The sequence below is a fragment of the Cinclus cinclus genome, chromosome 2 (assembly GCF_963662255.1).
Source record: "Cinclus cinclus chromosome 2, bCinCin1.1, whole genome shotgun sequence".
Taxonomy (NCBI): domain Eukaryota; kingdom Metazoa; phylum Chordata; class Aves; order Passeriformes; family Cinclidae; genus Cinclus; species Cinclus cinclus.
Genome location: NC_085047.1, coordinates 101,348,384 through 101,370,331, shown reverse-complemented (window position 1 = coordinate 101,370,331; position 21,948 = coordinate 101,348,384).

The window sequence follows — 21,948 nt, the reverse complement described above, 5'->3', positions numbered from 1 at the left end:
TAAGCAACTGCGTACATAATGGAGAATCAGAGTTTATGTCACAAAGTATTTGACAAATATCCATATATTATTTAGTTAGGAGGAGAGGAGGGAAGGAGGGAAAGAGAAGCACACACAGAACTAAGCCATACTTTCATAAGTTAAATTTCAATCCAGTTTACATAACTGACATAATTTTTTCTAGCAAACAATAAATACTTGAATTGTTTTGATTTATTGGTATGTACAGTTTCTTGCCTCCAGGAAAGCTTTGTAACTTAAAATGATATCACAACTAGTTGTGTGTTTAGAGAGTCTTTGTATAAAGTCCTTTTATGAAGATTTATGCATGTACTATGAGCTTTAGTGGCAGAAGGCAAAGCCCATGCACACATTTTTGTAAGAGCAAGGACAAAAAAGTACAGTGCTTTTTAGGTAACTTTCAGAAAAGTACAACTGGATTACCACTGATTTCCATCATAGTGCCTCCAGTTAATTTCTTTTAAAAGAATGGCTTCATGTGAAATTGGAAAACAATTTAGGTGCATGTTTGTTTTTCTTTCAGTTTTAGTTTTGAAATATCCACCTACTTTTGTATTCCATAGAAGCAAAAGATCACTCGACAAACCAAGTGCTTGAACATATCGTTCCTGTATCATTTGTGTTTTAACTTAGGAAATTCACAAAGCCTTCAGCAACTATTCAAACACCAGGTTTCAACCAGAACACACCAAACCTTACTTTGCAGGGTAATCATTCCTAAAGGTCCTATCATCAGACACTTGGATGCCTGAACCAAGAAATGCTGCCAGGGGGAAATCTATGTGATCCTGGAAGTCCCACACAGAAAAAAAAAAAAAAATTAAGAAATGTGTAAACAAATAAAAGAGGGACTTATTGTCTTTTCCCACACACACAAGATAAAATGTAGAACTTGCAGTATATTCTGAAAGTTAATTCTATTCTCATGGACAAGGAGAGTAACACATGTTAGGTAGAAATGGCTATTATGAGAGCACAGATGATAATTAAAGAAAATTTATTAGTGCTTTGCGTAGCAGCTCGTACCATTGCTTGTTTCTTTTAACTATCTGTTACTGGTTACCACCCTCCTAAGTGAAAAATAATCACAGAAAGACACAGAGACGTTAAAAACCGCAATGAAGCCATGAATGTAAAGCACAATGCATTTTTTTCCATTTGAGGAACTAACAAGTAAGAAATCATTGTATGTTTATTCATCTGTGTGTCCTGCAGCTAATGTGTTGCTCAAAATTCTGCCTTCAGACTTGGAAACAAATTCTAATAAGTATTCAGTTATGAGATAACCTATCAATCATAAAGGACTTTCAGTGCTGCTACTGCAGTCTCAAGTTTCCTATGTAGTTTCAACCTAAATAAGTTCCCTTTTGGACAAATAATATATGCCCTTATGCTATTTTCCTGGTTACATTTTAACTTAGTAAGTGGTCCACTTGTCCTTCAGTTAATTAATTAACTCAGTATAAACCACAAACAAATCATCTGCAATTCACTCTGGCTTCTGCTGTTAGTACAGACATTGGAGATAAACCAACAATAAATTCTATTTATGACTCATTTTCTCAGCCTAAAACCAGCTACAACAACGCCATTGCAGCTGCAGAAAGTATCGTGGCAGGCACTTTCAGCAGGAGCGTGCACTGTTCTGTAAAGCTTGTAACCTGCACATGACAAAGCTTTTCATTCAGCCTGGCATTCATTCTCAGGCATCAGCCTGAGAAGGGCTGCACTGTCGCTGCATGGCTCTTTATGCAAAAGGCACTGTTAGAGCAGCCAGTCCTGCAACGAGATAGCAACCTCCAGCTCTCAAATCCCTCATGCAAAGACACAGAAAGCCACAGCTGGTTCATATTTCCTAGCAGCCAGAGCTGTATCTCCCTCACCCGCAGCACCATGCCCCAGCCTCACCACCTCTTCACAGCCTCTCACAAAGTGGGGTTTGTGGGAGCTGGGCAGCTGTGCCTGGTGCAGGGCAGCGGAGCAGGGCTCAGGAGCACAGATGGGTTGGTGGGGCAGCTCCGAGATGTGTCAGCCACAGCCCGGCTGCAGAACCACTCTGACACCATCATGTAGGAACCTCCTTTCCCTTCTCCCACCCCTCTAAGTTCAAACAGATACTTGGGATATTTTTTTCAAAGATAAGAAACCTGAGAGACCTGAGTGGTGTTACTTGGGATCAGGCTTTTTTTCTCTTCAGCACAGGAGAAGGTCTTCTTGTTTTCTTGTAAAATCCTCCCATAGCAGGGACAGCCTCGGACAGTCAGAGCCCCTGAGGCCACAAACAGGAGATACAAAGAAAAAATCACACAGATCATAGCTTGCCTCTCAATGTCACTGCCAGCCCAAACATCGCCAGCCTGTTCATGGTCAGCAGCCAGCAAGCAGGGGAAGGTACCACAGAGGTAATTCAGTGCCTCTCTCCCATGTGGAAGGCAGAGCTGCAGAGTTGAACACAAGATGTTCCACATAGATTACACAGCTTGGCCTGGGCCACAGTGAAGGCAGAACACAAATGTTTTATAGCATGGTCACAGGAACAGCTTTCCTCTGGGAGCATCTTGCAGCATAGAGCAAGATGGTCTCCCCAAATCCCACTTCAAGCTGTGTCACCTGCTTGCAGATTCCAGGAGGGAATAGGGGTGGCTGACCCACTCTTCACAGAGTACTGCCAGCTTGTTTCCTCACTCTGGACTGACTTCACTGAAGGTATTCCTAATTTACAGCAATGTGAGAAAAGAAATGTCTTCTATTCTTTGCAATATGTTTAAAGTCTTGCATAGATTTGGTACTAAGGTATCTAAAGCCACAATCTAAAATAGGAATAGAATCAGGCCTGAGATAAAGGCTAGTCTGTGCATATATATTTTTTGTGTTATTGAGCCAATATCATGTCAATTATTATAAAAATTTTATCTTTTTAGTTACACATGTTCTTATTGCCAGTATTTGGCAGACAAAGACTAAATATCGTTAGAGTACTATTTGATTTGTCATTTATATACATTCACCATTTTGTCAGTGTAAGAATTCCAGGCAGCTGACAGCTGACATATTTTTATTCAGTGCAGAGATGAGATATTAAATCTCATCATGGTGAAGAAAGATGTGTGCAAAAAAGATAAATTAGTCTTGTGACTGAGGAGTGTCTCTTAGTGAGACTCAGAAGTGTGGTACTGCTCCTACCTTTGCTACATTTGCTGTGCAACCCTGCAGACGTTCTTTAGTAGTAGTAGTAGTACTAGAAGAAAACATTTTCCAACCATACTGCATACTCCAATAATACAGTCCTGTTAGATACAGCCAATCTCTTGTGAGATTGCTGGGCATTGAGATGTTCTGAAAGGGTGAAGTGGACCAAATAAAAGGAAAAAAAAAAAAAAGAAAGACATCTCTGCTAGGCAGAGTTTAAGTTCTCACCACTGGTGCAACCTATCCTCCTGTCTGAGCATTAGCACTGAAGAGCTCAGGTTTGCACGCATGGAACCTCCTGGACATATCCTGTGTCTCCCCTTGTCAGGCAGCACTGCAGGACAAAGCAATAGATGCAGCCTTTCCTGTTTACTACTCTGGGTGTGGTACCTCAACTGTTCCTGGCCCTAATATTAGCAAAACAATTGGGATTGGGCCACAGAATGTGTAGCTACTCTCTCATGCTTTGTCAGTTAGATGTTTTCCAATATTTCCTACAATACCATTCCAATTCTGCTCATAACTAATATTTTGATCCCTTCTGTTCAGGTGTAGGAACACTGCAGCGAAACTCAGGATCAGTTCTGTCCTGAAAAAGCATAGCTAGAGACAAAAGGTTTTACAAAAGATTGCCATTCTACATTAAAACTTCCAGGGATGTCTGGTGTTTTATGACATGCTTTTACATATCAAGCCATTAAAAGTGTACTTGTCTTGTAGTCTTGTGGAAACCTCAAAAGGATCTGTGGAAGCCACAGGTGAAGCATTTCAAACTAGCATGGCTCGAAAGCAAAGCCCTTGCTCCTGGAATCCCAGGATTTGTTGTGAATATGAACCCTCTTTCCTTGCAAGCAGACAAGCATTTTTGAACAGTTGTATTTCTGAACACTGTTGTACTTTGCACTTAGTTTAAATAATAAACATTTGGCAAGACTTGCCTTCTCTAAAACTGCATATTTTGAGGGAGGAATATTTCCAACATGTTGGTTATAATTTAATGAACATGCAGTGTAGTTAATTTGAAGGAGTAAGAATTGTTCAGATATCCTGGTTTGGGGTTTTTTGGTTTTGTTTCTTGAGGAGGTTTGATTTTTTTGGTTAGTTGGTTGGTTGTTTTCTTTGGCAGGAGGGCTGCTGGGGGCTTCTTTGCTAAGTTCTTGGCTTTTTTTTTTTCTTTCAAGGTAAATAAGACTCAATTTTATGAAACGTATGTTCTAATGTAGTTACAGAAGAGTCTACTTATTTCTAGTATAGGTTTGGGGGGGTGTTGAGGGAAGAGGGAAATTTTACTGTGATTTGTAGCATGAGTGAGTGTTTCTTGTGCTAACTCTTTGTACTTAAACACAGTCAGGTAATCCTGTACCCTGAGAGCAAGATCTTTTTGTACTTGCTTACCTTTAAAATCCATGAAAGAATACTGAATTTACACAGAGCTACACACAGCTGCTAAATTAAGCATGTGCTGGTTAATGGTCTAAAAATTTACTGTAAGATAGATAGCACTGTAATAGATTTGCAATAAATGACCATGCCAGATGAGGCCTGATCTCAGTATGATTTTCTATTTTAGTGAATTGTCATTGAGGCTTTCATGGAACAGTGCATCCTGAGCAGGCAACTAAATGAAAAGTCATCATCTAAAAAGTCAAACAACTTTTCCAGTTATAAGAGATGCCATGGAACGAAAATTAAATACAAACAAAAGGGAAAGCCAGAAAGAATAGCTAAGCAGGATGACTGGGTATGAGTTCTGCAAAATCCTTCAATATTTAAAAAATGTGTAGGAATTAAAAAAAAAACATATAGGCAATTACCAGCTTTCAGACAAGTATATATCTTCTAAGATATCCGCATTAAAACATTTCAGCAAGGAGGGAAAAAATTGTGGTATTGCAGGGTAATAACAGAGATGCTTGAAATTCACAATAGAAAACCAGTCCTTCTGGGACATTCAGTGAACAGATGTTCAGAGACTCTGCTGCTTGGAGTAGTTACAAATCAAAACCGTGTGAGAAATATTATAGATGCTGAAGTCTGCAAGAAGGACAGATTCTCCTTTCTGGATTTTTCTTAATGTCATCTCTATTAATCTTTGATCCTATAGATTCTGAAAAATCCAGTTACCTTATCCTGAGAAAACTCAGCAGAGATATGAAAATGGAAAGTAATTTAGCTATCAGCATTCCTAGTGTAAAAAAAAAAAAAAAAAAAAAAAGAGAAGAAAATCAAACCAAACCAACCAACCAACCAATCCCCAAAAAACCCAAGAATTTTGAGAAGCGAAATTTCTAAAGTGTGGCTTTCCCACATTTCTCTCTTTTCTGGCTACCTAGGTGACCCCAGACTTTCCCCAGTAGGAGCACTAATTTTGGTCTGTCTCTACCTTCACAACATTGATAGAAAGCTTTAGTCAAAAAGGTTCTTCTCTTCTGAAGGCTTGAAGATGTCAGCAATAGGTCTTATTTGCAGCAGTCACTCAGGCCAGTGCACGGCAATCTCATAGCATTATTGAAATATTTTCTCCCTCCTTTGGTAGAACTTTCAGGGTTTTTTTCTTGCTTTCTGCAGTCCAGTTGTTACTGATGGAAAAGAATCAGCTTGTTGATCCTTCTTTCCTTTCCTGAAGTTTTATGCTGGGCAGATGTGTATTGCTCAAATTCAAAAAGCACTTGCTTGTAGCTTCTCTGGATCGTCTATGAAATTCAGCATTCTATGATACGGGGAGAGAAAGCACTATAGCTGCCACAGCAGCTGTTAGCCAAATCCTATATTATCAGTTAAATTAATACTGAGAAAAATATTCATGCCTAGGAAGAAGAAAGTAGCATGCAGTTGGCAAGCAGCTATATTAAACCAGATACCAATCTCTGCAGAACCAGAATTAATTAGGAGTAATTGAAATCTACTTCCACACTGAAAAGAGTAATTTTTCATGAATATGTATTTTCTTATCTTTATGTTTGAACCTTTAAGATTATGATCACATTTTTAAATGTTGCTTTGGTTTGATAACTGAAAATTATATCTGACAATAGATGTCATTGTATTAGGATTGTTCTGGACAAAATATCCTCTTAAAAAAAAAAAAATAAAAAGTGCCCCACAATTAAGAAATATCACAAGCAAAAAGCCTATACAATGTTATTTCTAGCCTTTTATGGGCACAGAGGCTGAAAAGTGAAAGGTAAAATAAGTTCCTTAATTTTCAGCCATATTTGCTAAATAGTGATGGGATTAACCAGAGTATGTGCAATGGGGTAGATGTGGCCTTACTCTGTACAAATACGCATAGGCACAGATATATGCAGTCTGGTCTGACTTCTAAGGGTATGATGGTTTTTTAAACATATTTCAAAATAGGGCTTGCTTTTGCTTCCACAGTACTAAAATGTCACAAAGAAAAAATTATCTTTTCTTTTGCAACACTTTTACACATCTGTGGAAATTTAAGTCACTGTGTAGCCAGTGAGGCACCAATAAGCCCCATGGTTGCTGGAGGGAATTCTACTCTGTAATTGAATCAGCCCATGTGGATCTCAGCTCTCAAATCAGATGAAATGCAGGCTGTTGTGTTTATGTATGCCGTGCCGGCTGTATTGGTTTCCTCACGAGTAAAGATACCTATTAATGTACTGCACTAATGACAGGGCTGGTCTGTAACAAAATTCCTCACAGTAAAGGACAGTCATATGTTAAGAGAAAATGGAATATAGAAGGGAAAAAGCTCAGCTGCTTCCTGTTTTTCAATACTGCTCAAGATATTATGAACATGAAGCACCTACAAGTATCTGAATATTGATTTCCTCACAGTGCTGATGTTATCAGTTGTTCTTGTTTCTCTCCAGTGTATCTGTTTGCCCAATTCTGTTGGTCTTTTACTTCTGCTACTTAACAGCAAAAGCTGAGGATGCTACTGCCTCCCAGTAATAGTTGGTAAACAGATGCTTTTCAAAGCAACAGCTGCACTTTCACAAAAAACTTTAATTTTCTTTTACAATTTTACAATGAGATGAAGTAGCTGGCATGCTTTGGAGACAAAGGAGCTCATGAATAATTCACTTGACACCTTTATACTGAAGTATGGGTGTCTTCATTAAAGAAAATTGCCTCCTGTCAAGGGCAGTGAGAGGGTTTTGGGAGGAAGGCAATGTTGCTCCCATTTGAGACCCCAGAGAATGTTTGATGGCAAGGTGGAATTTAATGTCAGTATAACTTTTTTAACTTTTTACTTATTATTACCCTTTAAATAATTTCAACATAAAAATCACTTGAGTTCAGTACTCTGGAAAATAATGCAAACTAAAAAAATTCTGTGAGTATATAGATTACAGATGCCTGTGGCCAGTGAAAAAGAACAGATTATGCCTGTTTACACATATGGCTAAAATTGCATACTGCAGCATACAAGGTGTTTTATTAATTTTTTATTATGAGGTGGTGCTGGTCACCCTCCTGAGTGTTCCTGAGAGTGACTGGGGTTCCCTCCAGAGCTGGCTCAGTTGGGCTGGTGTCCTGGGGTGGTTCTGCACCTTATCTGTGGTTCCAAACACCTGCTGGAGCATGGTTTCATTAAGATCCAGCCAGATCCTTGGCATTCGTCCCCCATATACACACACCCCTGAGGCAGAGCATGAACTGCAGTCACTTAACATCCTTGTGCTGTCTCACTGGCAGCATAATAAGGGATGCCACTTTGGTTAATTGCTGCAGAGCAGGAGTGCAAATTTGGCTCTGGCTAGTGCAGGATGTGGATGGAAGCATGGAGTCTTTCTCTGCTGGTAGAGAAGGGTGCAGGGATCTGTAGCAAGGTTAGAGCCTGCAGCTCTCCTCCAAAATACCAGCCTGCTCAGATCCAGTAACATCTCAGCTTTCAAGCAAGCCCCTAAAGCTTACACAGCATGAAATGTTACTGATGGTGGGTGTGAGGGAGCAGGCAAATGTCTTGATTGGGTAGTAAACACTGCATTTAATGAATGGCACAGACAGAAAAGCTGGGACAGGGCTTACAGCAAATAAGATCCTGAATTACCAGCAGAAGAGCAACAAGCCTTCAGCCAGGATGACTCAAGAGGGAGATATGTGGAAAAAGACATATCAAAGTATTTTAATGTTTTGCTCTAGAAATAACAGTGAACTACCTCCTTCCAACCAGGGAACCTGCAAACAAGGCTGGAGTAAAACAGAGCGAGAATTTGCAGGCTAGTTCTTCAGAGGGATTCCATGTGTGCACAACTACTACAGAATTAAGAATGTTTGTTAATGTTAGTGTATTACTCGCTAGAAAACTTGAATACACTAAAACAGGAAAAGGCACTGTTACTCCACACATCATTTGAGAGTAATCTGGTGTCAGTAGAGTCCCCTGGGCAGAGGACGTAAAATCCATGTTAACAAATACTTTCTGATTTCCAGTCACCCCTATGTACAGAGCTTGACCACTAAAAGTACTCAGGGAGGCTGTGTCCATACTGCAGTCAGTGTGTGACTGCAGCCTGCAGGGACACTCCAGAGTGAGCTCATGGGCAGGTGGTTTGGAGAAAGATGCTGCAGCATCTTGGGGTGGCCAGCACATTGAACGTTTACCTGAATTTTTAAATGGGCTTTGGAGCCTTTATTGATCTATGCGTATCATCTCCTATAGTCTCTTTAGCTAGTCTCAAGCTACCTTCATCTAAGAACTACCTAAGTACATCTACTTAGGTTATACCTCTGTCTTTGCCTTAGGGAAGACATGCCATGAAATCTGTGACCTGACCATCATCCCATAGCTGATTAAGGAAAGGTGAATAACTGTAGCATCACTAAAAATCTCCCACTAAGTATTTTTTCACATTTCCACCCTCGACTGTGTATATTTGTGAATACTGCAAATAGCTGCAGCCTTCTAGGCAAAACTACTATATCAAAAAGATAAATTTACTGTCTACCCCAGCTAAATACAAGAAGCAGAGTTGATCCTACTGGGAAGCTTTTGACCAGCTTTAATGAGAGCTCTTCTACTTGCAGGTACTTTTTGATGACAGTGCATCACTGCTATTTTGAGTCAGCCTGAGTTTGGTGCACTGTGAAGAATTTTGCTCACAGTGACTCAGCTGCAGTGCTGTTAGCAGCATTAGCACGGACAGTGCTGCCAGCAGAAACCTCAGGAGCAAGGATAACTGGCATGATACTGAGAGCAATACAAAGCTGTTGACAAATACAGCTCTTAGTACCACTGACTGTGCTAAGCTAGGATGGAAAGCCTCCTGCAGCTTGCTTGGTACAAGCACAAGTGCAAAGTCATTCTTTGGGCTTTCAAATTGTCTGGCTGAACCAAGGAACACTATAGGAGGCTGCTGAGTGATGCTGTCTGGCGATGATCCCGTGCTAAAAATACAGTGGAAGGTAACTGCTAGACTTTTCAGAGTTTTCCTCCTCAGTTTTCTGTGGCTTTTATGCTGTGCATATATGGTGCTGAATGGGAAACAGAGCACCTCATTTTTTCACTGAACTTCAAAGCTTCTTTGGTCTGGTACATTTTTTGCTCCTAGCTGCATTTCTGTGAAGATGTTTCATGGCCCTTGCATGCTAGTAATTACAAATTAGCAAATCCTAGGGATTTACATGTTCTTTTACCTCTCATTGAGGACTGACAGTTCATGGGACAAAAACATAGCACCAGTTAAATTTCAGAATCAGAGAATTTCTTGCCTTTTATTCTTCATACAGACTTTCTAATGCAGTATTTTGAAAGCTGCATTTCAAGACAAAAATCAAATAGTATCTCCTTTTCCATATGATGGAAAAGAGAAAAACTTTCCCCCAATTTACCTCCTGAGTGACTAATGGAGTGGATGTTAGAGAGCATTGTATCTATTCTGAACACTCTTATCACCATTTCCAAGGGGTTTGTAAAGGATGACAAAAAGCTGTGGTACAGAGATTACTGTGATGGCAGATTAGAATTCCAAGGCTTGTGGGATTTTTAATTTCAGAAACAGTTGCAGTGGTTTAAGATGCTGTCAATCCTTACTCTCTTCACTACCCAGACCCAGTTATATTTTCCAAATCTCTTACAAGTAACATTTATGTGACTCTAAGCCAATATCATATGAAATCTAGCAGCTCAGAATCAACTGCCTCTCACAGTAATTTGGGTTCTCTTACTAAACTACTAGATTTCACAGTAAAGTAAGTAAAGCCTGTAATAACTGAAAAAGTGTGCCTAATCTTAAGAGAAAATAATGAAGTATAGATTTTAAAAGGTCTTTATCAAAATTCCTTAATGTGCACTAGAAATGGATGGGATGATGTATAAAAGGGTCAATGTATGAAATTTTATTCTGCAGCTGATCTGACATAGCATATCTGCACCCCTGAATATATGCAGAAAGATGAAACCGCTTGAAATATGTATTTTCAAGACATCATTAAAATGTTTTTGTACCCTGAGTGACCTGCTGAAAGAACTGAGTTGGAATGCTTGGTTTGGGGGGAGGGAGAGTTTCAGTTTTGACAAGAAAAAGTATTATTTCTTCATATAAGCTTTGTACTTTCATATAAGCTGTGAGACACTCACCCACCTTCTTCTTTGGGATATTAGGAGGAATATTGGTTTGAAAGCAGGAGTAGCAGACTCGGGTCAAAGGCAGGTATCCAGGCATTTAAAAAGTTGTTCAGTTGACTTCACTGCAGAGTGATAATTAGTTACACTCAAATTATGTCCCTTGAGGTGATGCACTTGAGAGCAAATCTGGCATACAGCTTAAAGTTTTCTGGGGTAGTAGCCTTGGATCCTCAGCCAAGTATGCTCAGATGTATTGCAAGTTTCTTTACAGCAAAAGGTGGAAAAACCTTTTTTCTTTTACAGTGTATAAAGCTAGGTAACAGAAATACTAGAACTGGTCTGGGTGGAAATCCACAACAGCACCAGAAGAAACAACAGAGCAAAGCAGCAAAGATGCAGCACAGTGGAAGAGCCTGTTATCTCAGCATTGACACAGACCATAGTCAAAAAGAACAGAACAGAACAGAACAGGCAGCAATCCTGTTGAATATTTATGGAGGATAATAATAAACAAGGTATTTTAGCAAAAATATTGTACTACAATAACAGTTGATTCTAGAGAGTTTAAAAACCTGTCCAAACCCATTTGTTGTCACCCATAGAGAAGAACCCAAGACATGTAGTGAGGACCTGAAAGCTATTTGCTGCTGCCTTCCATGGCATACAGGTGATCCTGGCAAAACCGGTCAGGCATGTGCATGTCTTAGTGCTTGCAAGTATGTGGGCATGAGAGTGTGAGTGGGTAAAATCAATTTACTTAGGGAACTGTAAATTAAAATCATGTTCTGCCTGTCTATGGTCTTGTACTGTCTTTTGTTGCACTAACAATCTATGAGGACTATTTATCTCCAGTTATGTAATACTTTGTTCTGGACTTTCTGTTGTCTTGACCTGAATGGATAAGAAATTCTGATTCTGTTCTCGTAACACTTCATTCAGAAATTTCAGGTTTGGGTAATTGTGGGCAAATAGAGTTTTCCAATATATACAGCAAGCCAAACTTAGTTAAAGGTTTTGAAAGTGAAATTGGAGAAGTTTGGTGGAAATATATGGCATTGTTGCTGATGCAGAAAATGAGCTGGCTCTGGTAACTCTTGCAAATCAATATCCTGAATTGGTGTGGTCAGTGCAGATGTTATTATCATACAGCTGTGTAGAGCAAAATGGCCCAGAAATTATCTCTCAGTTCACCCTTCAGCAAACAAGCAGGAAATCACAAGAAACACCAAGTTTTAGCTATGAGAGATGTGTTTTTTCCACATTCCTTTGCTTGTTCTTTCCATATCTACTTCATTTTGGGAAGAAAAGGACAATTTTGGTGGAAAGCAATGTGCACATGCACACAAACCCAGACATTTCCATCTTCAAAAAAATCTAGAAACATAGCCAATAGCCCACTTACACAGAACTCCACAGCACTTGCTGGTGTAAAGCTTAGTTAGACACAGCTTACCCAGTTGATGGCACAAATATCTGGTGCTTCTAGCCCTCACTTTCCCATTTTAGTTTTTAGAATGCTGTAAGCCCTGTGCTTATTTCAGCATTACTCTATGCAATAAGCCAAATGTTAGTTGCTATGAAGTATATTCAGTAATTTTCATGGAGTCTCTTATTTTGCTTTTCTCTGTGCTTGGCAGCAACACCTGTGCCAAAAAAGGTTTGGTTTTGCTCCTCTTTTAACACAAGTTCTCTCGGCCAGTAAGAATTTTTGAAGTGATCAAACGTGATCCTTTCAGCAGAAAGGGTCAAAGACCCATTGGTAGTCTGTGTCTTGCGCTGAAAGATCACCTAGGAGGAATTATCAAGGTCCTGCTGCATTCTAAAAACAAATATATGAGAATCCTGAATAAAATTTTGACCTCCTGTATGGCACCAACTCCCAAACCAGTGCTGTTGCCCAACACTTGCAAGCTTTCACTGGCAGCATCTGATTTCTCCCTTTCCTCTGAGACAGTACCTACTTTGGCACTTCTTCAGGTGTCCTGTAAGCTGCTGTTATCCCAGAAAAAAGAGGGCAAGCTGATGTCTGAAAAAACCCCAGGCATCATAGCTTGTTATTACATGCTGTCCTACACCACTCAGAACAGGTCTTCACACAGACTTGATTTTGCACTGTTACATGAACAATACATAAATGCCATTATGGCTTACTTAGAAAAATGCTACTTAACTACAATGCATTTCAAGGATTCTATTACATTAAAATAGCTTTATTGTCTTCATGGCACACTTTTGAGTCTTACGAATGAATTACAAGTGTGACCTGACCCTCATGGGCTTTAGTATTCTTTTATCCCTTCTTAGGAGGTGAGTTCTGTGCTTCCAATTTTGGAATTACTTTTTTCCCCCTTGCAACTAAATGCCAATGTTGCTACTTATTTGTACTGTATTGCAAAAGCTTTGTTAAATAAATGTGCCTGGGATTTGTGGTGAAAGGGGGGAAAATTTATCATCCTTAATTCTTGTAGCAGTTCAGTCCCAATGAAACTGGGATTCTTCTGTGACTCACCCTCTCTGACCACCATCTCCTACACACATAAATAAGCGTTAAGAGACACAAATGCCTCACTACAGGAGAGGCTGTGGGTAGCTGTACCAGCCAAGGAAAAGTCTGAGGGAAGAACCAGATTTCACTTCTCTGGTGCCCTCATTTTCCCTGTGGTTGATTGTGAGAATGTGCTACATTACCCCTTAACAACCTGTAGTAATTTCTTCCCTTCTCTTTCTCTAAGTGTATGGAGACTGGGGAGTGCTTCCACATCTCAGCCCACTTCAACTTCTTGTGTTCCACATGTTACCAGAATATTTCTCTTCCGAACTCTTCTGTGGGACCTGAAAGCATTCTAGGCCTTAATAAAACACATGCAAGATCAACAGTATACTGCTCCTAGATACTTCCGCTGCTGAGCCAAGTAAGTGGAGAGAAGAGACTGATGAATAACTCCATGGCCACACATGGGAAAGAGAGAAAAGTGTTTCCAAATGTTCTGTTAAAACCCGTAACATATTTTTTTAAACTCTCACATTTCAAGTCAAAATCCCCTGAGACAGAATTTCTGACCTTCACTATCTTTAACTGTGTGTTTCCATATGTGCCACTGCCAAAATGCTGAGTAGGCATTAGAGATATACCTTCAGTACATCATTTTAGCTTACAAGATGCTTACTGTGAATTCAGATACTTTTTTCTGAAATTGGTGCAATTTCACTGCAAATACTAAGCAGAGCACATAATGCTACCTAAGCAAATGCCACTGAGGCATTACAGATGATCAGATACCAACATGTTTAAGAAATATAAGCAAAGAGCATTTGAAAGTCTACCAAAAAGCTATCTATATTTCTTTCAACAAAAAATATGAAAGAAACAAAGTACTTTCTGTCTAACACTAGGAAATAGTACCATGGAACAGAAATAGATCTGTAGAGTAAAGCAATATTTTGAGGACCTTGAGTCCATGCTAAATATATCTGATGGGGGTGTTAGTAATTTTAGATTCCCTTTTGTCTGGTTCTGTATATCTGACCCCTTCATTGACAGGTGGAATATGTTTCTGATTTAGTTTCTCTGAAGAAGGATTCAATGACCAGTGCTCTGTGGTCAGTCTGCAGTGGAAATCAAAGTGCCCTAAGTGGGGACAATCACAAGGTTTGTTTCAAAGTTCACTCCTGGTCCAAACTAAAATGTTAATGTTAACCCCACAAAACTTGTAGTCAGGGCTCTGAAACAACTCCTTTGAGAGGCAACCAAATTACCAGATAAGACCAACCCGTACTTATCTGAAAAAGTTATCTATCCTTTTTTCTTACTTGCTTGTTTCATCTAGGCACAACTCTCCTATAAGTATTCACAAAGCCACCTTGTTTCTCTTTCAAATTCAAATTTCAATTTTCTTTGTATATTTTCTTCGCTGCCATGGAGGTTGCAACCATGAGAACTGTCTTCCTGTATCCAAATGTCTTGTCAGAATTCAAGAGAAAGGCAGATCTTCAGGTCAATAACTGGCATCTCCCTTCGGTGTCTGCAGAATGCTGACAGAATGAGGTGCTGCCCTGTGCCTGTGGCATGGAGATGTTACAGTAACACATAACTAACAACAGAGCCATTCTGACATCCAACCTACTGCATCTGCGGCACTCCTCCAAACAAAAATGAAGTTATTCACGCCCTCCTTAAGTTCCCATATGCAATGGTTATTAAAGTAAGAAAGAGCTAAAAATTACTTTTCGCACAGGAATATGTTATCATGTAGTCTATACTTGTTTCCCTAAGCTTCAGCAAAAAACAGGTCCTTAGTAAGAAACAGGGCAGAGGTGTTAGTAACAGTTATCACTGCTCTACTCTCACTGCCCCACTGCACCTCACAGCAGAGAATCACAGAAAGACAAAACACTAAAGCCAAACATTAGCATTCTGAGCATGGGGCTAGAAACCTGAGCTAGTATTAGCAGTCAGCAGTTCTGATTTCCTAAATTACTTTGGCCAAGTTGCTTAGGCACTGTTTACATTAGATTTCCAGCTGTATAGATAAATAATTCAAATATGAAAGCTTAAATTTTTCCAAAGCCCCTAGTGCTAGGGATTTCCTCAGTTGATGGATGCTTAGTCTCAGATACCTTATAAAGAGGCTCTCTGCAGTATCTCAAATCACAAGATGCTTTTAAAATCCAGGTTTTATTTAATTTGATCCAGTTGTGCTGCCTCCTAGCAAAGCAGCAATTTTGTAAAACCCTTTTCCTTTAAGAAAACCCCTTTGAAGAACATTTTAAATGCATGTCAAATAAGGTCTCAACGGTGTCCCATGATAATGTGAGTTCCTGTACTCGTATTTAGCCCAGTTGTCTCCCACTGAAGTCCTAGTAATACATCCTGCTTATACCAGTAACTAAGTAGGAATTTTAAAGCTTTCCTCCCATGTCAGCAAATGAAAGCATGTGAATGGAGTTTTCAACTTCTTTCTCAGGTTTTACATCTTCAGAAGACTGACAAGTGGCAGGGAGACAATACTCCTAGCTGTGTGGTTCACAGAACTGAACACTCCAGACTTGGCAGTGAACCAGCAGTAGAGTGCTACAACTGGCCCAAGGTGCAGTCTCACAACTGGTGCAAACTAATCTGAAAACAGAACCTGAACAAACCATTCCTGCTCTTGCCCATGGCCATGTACTCCCCTTGGTGCTACACTTAAAGCCAGGAAGATATGTAATGAGTATGCTCAGTCTGATCATCTGGCTGAAAATCAACTCTGCAAAAAAACAAAAGTCAGCTACCCTGGGAATCTGATTCAGCTCCCCTGACTGACCTCGTGAATGTTAGCACTGGGCAGAGCAGAAGAGTGGTGAGCAAGAGGGGAGACCAGCTAATACTATTATGGTCTTTGGCTTAAACTTTGCATAAAAATATCCTCTGATATGTTTAGCAAAATGGCATTAGCAGCACTGAACTGGTCCACAGGGAATATAAGAATGTGTCAAGTGTTGGCATGATAGGGCTGTGCCACTATCTCCTTTTCTCCCATTTCTGAACATGTGGCTATACCACTTCAGCTGAGTCAACACTGGGAGCAACTAGCAGAAACAGCAGCAAAGTTTATTTGCTTGGGTACCCACCAGAAATACAAACAGCCACCAACCTGGTCTCAGCAGATCTGTCTGCCTGTTCCTTCTTCCCTTACATGATGCCCACACTGTGAATCCATAGTTCCTCTGGCCCCAGCCTCCGCCTCCCAAAGTAAAAAGCTGCCCAGTTGTCTGACATGACACCTGTGTACAGGACTGTAGTTCTTGGTATTTCAAGCCCTTGGAAAGAAGACAATATGAAAATCAAGATCTCTAGAGCTTCCAAAGACTGCATGTGACGGCATTCTGCCATAACGACTGACTCAATCAAACAGAATAAACAAAAATCTTCTTTACCATGAAAACAGGATCAGTGAGCTGAAACAACTTGGCATGGTTCCTGTCTCAGTGGATTCACCTCTGAGATATCCCAAACCTTGAAGATAATGCCATTATTAATTGCTTCAAATCTCAAAAGAATAAGAGTGAAGAATACAGAAAGAAACCATATGGTGACCTCAGAAAAGTCTCTGAAAAAGAAGGCCAGGCAGCTCAGGTGGGGAGAGACATTCCTGAAGATTAGAAGGCAAGAGAGGAGATCACTTTCTTTCACTGAATACTTGCAGAGGCTTTTAAGCCCTAGAGTGGAAGTTGAAGAGGAAATGGATTATAATAAACAACTCCCTTTCACCTTCTTTGGCATGAGAGGCTGAAACTTTCCTGTGCTTTAGCATATCATTGAGATTAGCAGTTTGCCTTGACTCCTTTCCATATAACTGAAAACAGCAGTGTCTGGATTACAGTCTCCTCTGATTCCTGTAACCCAGACACAGACTTGGAACTACCCAAAGTTCTTCCAAGATCACAAAGAGGGAGGCCAAGGCAATAAGCAACAAGAAACTCCATTAAGCCAAGTGCTGGAAGCTTCAGAAGTCAGTATTCACCTTCAATTTTATTGAAAATTTCCCTGTTGGCATTAATTTAAGCATTTGTACCTCTAGTAAAATAGATTGTATGTTGTAAAAATTTGCATATCTGCTACATCTATCAAAAAGCCAAAGTATTTTTCCGCTGAGTAAAATATTCTCTGCCATTTTTTTTAATACAGGTCTGCAACTCCACATATGGGCAATAACCTGTCCAGGCCAGAGGCTGCAGAGCTACAGCAGACTATACAATGAAAACACATGTTGGAAATACATAGCATGAAAAACAGCATATATTGCAGCACTGTTTCATAAGATGACCTATTAAAAACCTACTCACATATTCCCCTGCTTTTCTGTACTTCAACCAATTTCAGTACTCTGTGCAAAATTAATAAAAGTGTACCAAGTCAGTTTTATGAACATTGGTGTCTATTTCTCAAATAATCTACCTGCTATTGTACATGGAATTATTAAAAAAAAGTGTAGAAAATGCTAAACAAATATCACAGAGCACAGAAATAGCCCAGCAAGTCCAGTTGTTGAGGGAATATTGCCATGTCCATGCAAGCACAAGAAAGTGTTCAGCAGGGTTGGATTAGTCTTAGGTCAGAGCAGTGCTACTTTGAGAGGTGAACGAGGGACTTGTTATATGAGAACAAGCTTGGTTTGTGCCTTACAGAATAAACATATTCCACTTCAAAGGTAAAACACTCAATATTCCTGAATACCAAAGGAATCCACAAGACTGCTATAGGATTTCCTCTCATTTGCAGGTTGAAATTCAATACAATCTACAGCAGTTAGCTGAAAGTGTGACAAACAGTGCTAGTTATCCAAACGCTGCAGCTCATGAGTTCCCACTACAGCATCCCAAAGGTGGGAACAATGCCACCTAGAAGGTGCAAGAGGAGTATTTGTCTACAACGCTGGATATAATCCCAGTGAGTCATGCTTTCCCCTAAGTACTGGCATGCCCATAAATGCTCTTTATTCAATGCATAGCAAAAGCTGCCATTTGCACATGGCTGTGCAGCACACAGATGTTGCACATCAGGATAAAACATGGTGACAGCTATTTAGAGGTGAACTATCGGAGATGTGCCGTCATTAGACAAATCCCAGCGTGCACATCACAGAGAACATGTCCAAGATACAGCTGCAGTTCAATATTTTTTGTGACAGCAGGATATTGGTTATGTGTGATTGATACTGGGGAGATGATAATTTCTGTGTAAATAAAAAAAGTATTGAATGAGCAGTGGGGAAAATGAGCATGATCACATTTCAAGAAATTCTGAGTGAATGTTTGCACCAATTAAAATGAAGTGTGCTTTTCTATCTACATATTTTAAGTAAATGATGCTTTATTCCAAACAGGCTACTCAGACTATGCAATGACAGCAAATATATTAGAGGATAATAACTCTTGGAGCTGCTATTCTACTTTGCCAATGGGCAGTTTTGGGTTTTTATGCAAACTTGTTTTACCCTACACAATTTTCTGACTGAGATGGTCATTCACAGTAATACCTACACCTACTTGCTGAGTTATGCTAAGAACATCCATCACCTCTGCATATTGTAAAAGAGACAGAAGCAACAGCAAGCCAGCTAATTCTTTGCAGAATAATAAATCAGCATACATGTCTTCAAGCTAAAATTCACAAGTGCACATAATTCTTCATAAATATATCTGCAATTTGAAGCACAATACAGCACATACAATTGAGAATGCAAGAGATGGTGGTTTTTTACTGAAATGAAGATGCAGTATTTGATGCTTAGGTTTGAAAGAAGTATAGCTTAATAAAAATGAAGCTTATGATTCAAGTCACTCTTTCACTTCAGAACTAATTTATAGTGCATTTTACACATACTGCAAATTATGAACAACAGTTTTGGGTAATTGCTTTCTTTACAAAGTGTGGGAATCCAAGGATACATTTTAGATGTGTGGCCACAGATATGACCATGCCAATGAATTGCAAATAGCCAACATGAGACTCAATAATGTGCTGTCTTTGACAGATGTAGTGTTATAAACTGTCTCTTCCATGATAAATCTCAATGGGAGAAGAGCACTTAATAACAGGATTTTTGGTGCACAGATTTAAATGAGAAGAAAATGTGGTTGTGTGCAAGTGTAATTGTTAACAAGAAGATAACTGTTCTGATTACTTACCAACTATTTTGACATCTAGATGTAACAGGTTTTGTTACAGGTTTTGTAAAAAGCTAGTACTAGTCCTGGAATCTATTACAACCCAACTTAATTTCCAGATCCTAAACAGGGTTGGCAAAAATTTGTGGAGGGTTGGGGAGCAATTCTTCACTTATAGTTCAGCCAAGCCCTACATGACATCATTGAAGAACAATTTTGTCCATAATTTTTCAAAACTTATTCACATTTTCCCTATCATATTCCAGGTAAGCTGTGGCCACAAATACTGCTGTTTACAGCAAAATCACAAAGAGCATCACAGCCAAACGTGTATATATGCTTCATCTTTCAAGGGGCCACGTAATCACCCTCCTGGGAGAGCTAACAAAGGTCATTTAAAGCCAGGAAGCCTGGCAGAGATTTCCTTTATCCATTATCTAAAGTTTAAGTGATCAATGTTCTGTAACAACACATAGGCTCTGAAAGGTTCAGTCTTCACTCTGAAAACATTTTAGGAAGGCCTCAGCACTTCATAGGACTAGACACATACTTGGCAGCAAACACCAAAGCATTGAGTAAGCAGTGCCAAAGGGAAGCTGCTGCCACATCTGGCAGAACAAGGCCCTGTGTCTGCATTAACTCATGCACTCTATGGAGCTGACTACTGTACAGCTTCAGTACAATTTAACAGGATTCTCATTTTAAATAAGTAAGCCATGCATAGGTACGATTCCAATCTATGCAGGTTAAGGAGAAGATTAATATATACTTCTATAACTTCCCAAAAGATTTGTGTTTTTTAACACTCTGGTCAGAAAAGCAATGGTTTATTAGGGAAAGCTTCCAGCTGGGGAAGCTGGCTGCCTTCCTCAATCTTATTCCCTGATTCCCATGCTACAACTTTTGGCTGCTGTTACCAGCCTTGGAGTCTCCTGCCTTTGCTAGACATAAGCATATTCCAGAACTGGATTCCTTCTTTGAAAAACTGGTGTCCAGACCCCAGAAGGTTCAGTCTATGAAGAGTGTCCTCACAGAGGGGAAATTAAAATTAAATGCCAGCTATTATTTGGCTGTTTTGCTCTCTCTCCTGCCACCAGCTATAGCTGAGCACAGTGAGCTCCATTTCAGAGTTGTTTTCCTTCCCTTCTGGGACTGCAGACATATGAGCCCTAGTAATAACAGGATTCATCACTGCGAGTTTAACACTGAAGCAAGGTTTCGTCTTAAGACTCTAAGTCACAACATGGGAAGAAAACACATGCTATTCAGAGAAAAAAAAAAGTTCCTTTGAATCTTTAAAAGCATTTGGGAGAATCTAACCTGATTCTTAACTGCCTCTATTTCCATTATTGTTCTGGAAAGTGTTATTAGCTGCCAGAAAGAGCTACCCTGGTTAAGGCAAGCACTGTTCATTGAAGGTAGTCACATTAAATCGCAGAATCATAGAATGGTTTGAGTTGGAAGAGACCTTAAAGATCATGTAGCTACAATGCCCCCAACCAGGGCAGGGACACCTTCCACTAGACCAGGCTGCTCAGAGCTCTATCCAGCTGGCCTTAAACAATCTTTTGTCAACTGATAGCTGAAAGGAGAGATCAGCAGGGCTGGACAGGCATGGTGGTCAGGGCTGTGTTTGATTTGGATGGTGGTAGGGCTGTATGTTTGATTTGCACGTGGCTGCTCAAACAAAGCCATGCCACTTGCCAGGGTATGAGATACCACTACAGACCCCATCAGACAGCGACAGAATTCAAAACTCTGGTAACACTGACTGATCCTGTGTGCCTGACAGTTCAGTAATGCAGTTCAGTGCCTTCCATGCCAAAACTACTATTAAAAAATAGTTCGAACATACATTTCTTCTAGAAAATTGAGCAATAATCAGCACCATCGCTGAAAAAACAGTAACTCTTCAACTGTGGCCACTGTAACCATTTTTACTTACAGATTTACTTACCGGGTTTAGAGGAAAGCATCCAGTCCCAACAGGGTACTTGGAAAGAACTGATCTTTAAGGTCCCTTCCAACCCAAACAGTCTACGATTCAGTGATTCTATCATTTCTAGTAGCGAAGGGGGAATCAATATCCAAGTTTTTAATGTGATTTAGGGCTCATTAGCTAAGACATACTTAATAGAGGTGTTCTGGGAGGCGCTGCTTTACCCACAGCCCCACCTCGCGGCCACAGCGCGGCCCAGCCGCCTTCGCCTTCGCCTTTCCCGGCCCCGCCTCCCCTTTCCCGGCCCCGCCTCCGCCTATCCCGGCCCCGCCTCCCCTTCCTCCGGCCCCGCCTCCCCTTTTCCCGGCCCCGCCTCCCCCTCTCCCGGCCCCGCCTCCCCCTTCCTCTGGCCCCTCCTCCCCCTCTCCCGGCCCCGCCTCCCCCTTCCTCCGGCCCCGCCTCCCCCTCTCCCGGCCCCGCCTCCCCCTCCCTCCGGCCCCGCCTCCCCCTTTCCCGGCCCCGCCTCCCCCTTCCCCGGCCCCGCCTCCCCCTTTCCCGGCCCCGCCTCCCCCTTCCTCCGGCCCCGCCTCCCCCTCTCCCGGCC